Here is a 2839-nt window from a genome sequence, read left to right as displayed (position 1 = left end):
GTCAGGGTAAGGGAGGAATGATGTATGTTGTACCCCAGCTGCAAACTGGTAGGAGCTGCTCAAAGACATGGTTGCATTTTGTGTTATTACAAAAACACCCCTGGCCAGCCAAGATGGCCACTGGCTTTTCTGAGACAATCCTGGTGCCAGACAGATCTGCTATGCCTTGTAATTGGATGCCTTGAAAAGCGAGGAGCTTAATTCCCAGTTTGTTGCCAGTGGAGTAGAACTGTGTTAGGTAATGTAACTTGCCTTTCACACGGACCTCCATGGAGTTGGGCTCTTGGTACGTAATAACAGAGAACTCTGGGTAACTATCTAAGGATTGTGTGGAGGGAGTCACTATGTAGTGTTCATTTCCCAAGCTGGAGACAGGATACAGCACAGTGGTCTCAGGACTCACATGTTTGTTGCTGACAGACACTACTGAGATATCTTTATCAGCCTTGACTAGGACCACCTTGGAGAACTTGGTAACGCCCTTAATTCCCACTGAGTCTGGTAACCTGACCTGCACCATCTCTCCCTGATTTACCATAATCTTCTTCTCAAACCTTGCCCCATCACCCATGTAATTGGAGATGGAAACAGACACTGAAGTGAAGGCAAAGTAGCCACTAATTTGCACTTCAAATTGACTAGGGTTCCCACAGTCCTCCATGTAGGAGGTGATGAATTCTCTTCCCAGAGTCTCAGTCTGACATGTGCCTGCAAGGAAAAATAGCAATAAAACGTTGGAAGTGGAGAGAGGTGGATAAAGTAAAAGGGACTGGATCAACTTTGTTCAGGCCAAAAAATAAGGCCCAGTAAAAAAGAAAAGGAGCTTGAAAACCTTAATGCAGCTAGAAGTTTCCCCCGTTATATTTGTAATCTAATTGAAAATATTTTTTATTAATAGTGAACATTATTTTAAATAATGAATAAGCACAACTTAGCTTAGAAGCCAACAAAGACCTTGGAATCAAACACGACTTCAGGGAATGTTCCAATCTGGATCAGAACTCCATGACTGTCGCTGATCTGTATTATAGTTTAGAACCAGAAGCCTGGATCCAAACACTCATGGCAATATAGAAAAAATTCAGATCCAGATGCACATTTAACGATTTGGGCTCAGCTGTAAGAATAATTGTTTGCCTGTCCCTAGCACCTCCTGTCTAAGCTCAAAACACTTTACAGAGAGACATTAAATAATTCTCAGTCCCCACTTCACTGTCCCCATTGCACTGAGGGGGAAACTAAGGCACAAAGAGAGTTAGAAGCTTGCTCAAAGTAACCCCACAAATCAGCAGTAGGACTAAGAATAGAACCCAGGTTTCCTGACTCTTAGTCTCTTGTTCTCTAAGCGTTAAATCCTACAACCCTTCCCAGCGCTAGGAATAGAACCTTAGTCTGCTGTGTTGATAAGGGTAGGCGCCTTTGGCCTATTGGTCTGAGGTGATAATAAAAACCCTTGTGTACTCTTACAACATTAAACACATACGTGTGGTTTGTGTCAAGTTATCACTGGCACCTTCTCCTGTTGCAACCACCCCCGTTAAATATATATATATAACCACCCTTCATGGGATGTACCATCGACAGATAGCTGAGGTGGCTGACATTGGGAAATCCTACCAGTGGCTGGAAAGGGCTGGACTAAAAGACAGCACTGAGGCACTGATCATAGCAGCACAGGAACAGGCACTGAGCACCAGATCCATTGAAAGCAGGGTCTACCACACTAGAGAGGACCCAGGTGCAGACTGTGCAGAGAGGCCTCAGAGCAGTCCAACACATAGTGCAGGTGTAAGATGCAGGCAGGAACAGCTATACACTGAACGGCACAACCAATGGCTGGCATGTACAGGAAATCTGCACAGCGTTGGGCTAGACCTCCAAGACCAGATGGGAGATTCCGCAGAAGGTGTGGAGAATAGCAGGGCTAAGATTCTGGGACTTCCAGATCCAGACGGACAGCAGGTACTGGCCAATCAACCAGACATCGTAGGTTAATAGACAAGGAGCAGAAGACAGCGGTGGTGATAGATATAGCAGTGCCAAGTGACAGCAACATCAGGAAGAAAGGAATATGAGAAGCTGGAGAAGTACCAGGCCTGAAAGAGGAACTAGAGAGGATGTGGAAAGTGAGGCCAAATGTGGTCCCAGTGGTGGTAGGAGCCCTCGGGGCGTGACTCCTAAGCTGGGTGAGTGGCTCCAACAGATCCAGAACAAATCAGAGCTCTCTGTCCAGAAGAGTGCAGTGTAGGAACAGCTAGATACTGCGCAGAACCCTCAAACTCCAGGCTCTGCGTAGAGGACCCGAGGTTGAGGAAACACATACCACCATAGGGTAGAGAGGGGAATTTTTTTTTTTTTTTTATATATATATATATATATAAGACACATACCACCCATAGGGTGAGAGGGGAATTTTTTTTTTATTATATATATCATAGAATATATAGATGTTAAGGTCTGAAGGGACCATTATAGGTGGATAGAAAGCTGGCTAGATCGTTGGGGCTCACGGTCAGTATCAGTCTCCATGTCTCCGTGCAGCCAGTATCAAGCAGAGTGCCCCAAGGGTCGGTCCGGGGGATATTTTGTTCAATATCTTCATTAATGATCTGAGGAACGGTGTTGGACTGCACTCTTAGCAGTTTGCAGATGATACTGAACTGGGAGGAGTGGTAGATCACTTGAAGGTAGGAGATAGGATATAGAGGGACTATAGACAAAATTAGAGGATTGGCCAAAAAATACTGATGAGGTTCACCAGGACAAAGTGCCAAAGTCCTGCAACTGTAAAACGGAGAACCAATGCACTGCTACGACTAGGATCTTCTCTCATTTATAA

General features: G+C 45.0%; 1 long non-coding RNA gene across 1 annotated transcript in view; it reads right to left on the bottom strand.

Annotated features, from left to right (window-relative positions):
* Positions 1-253: 253 nt before the first annotated feature.
* LOC116824778 (uncharacterized) overlaps positions 254-2839 on the bottom strand; it is a 16631-nt gene continuing 14045 nt past the window's right edge. The window contains exon 3 of the long non-coding RNA XR_012654944.1: positions 254-708. This is a non-coding gene — a long non-coding RNA (uncharacterized LOC116824778). The remainder of the gene's footprint in view (positions 709-2839) is intronic.

The sequence above is a fragment of the Chelonoidis abingdonii genome, unplaced genomic scaffold, assembly GCF_003597395.2.
Source record: "Chelonoidis abingdonii isolate Lonesome George unplaced genomic scaffold, CheloAbing_2.0 scaffold0399, whole genome shotgun sequence".
Taxonomy (NCBI): domain Eukaryota; kingdom Metazoa; phylum Chordata; order Testudines; family Testudinidae; genus Chelonoidis; species Chelonoidis abingdonii.
Note: the sequence above shows the minus strand (reverse complement) of the source record. Positions and strands in the feature narration are given on the sequence as shown.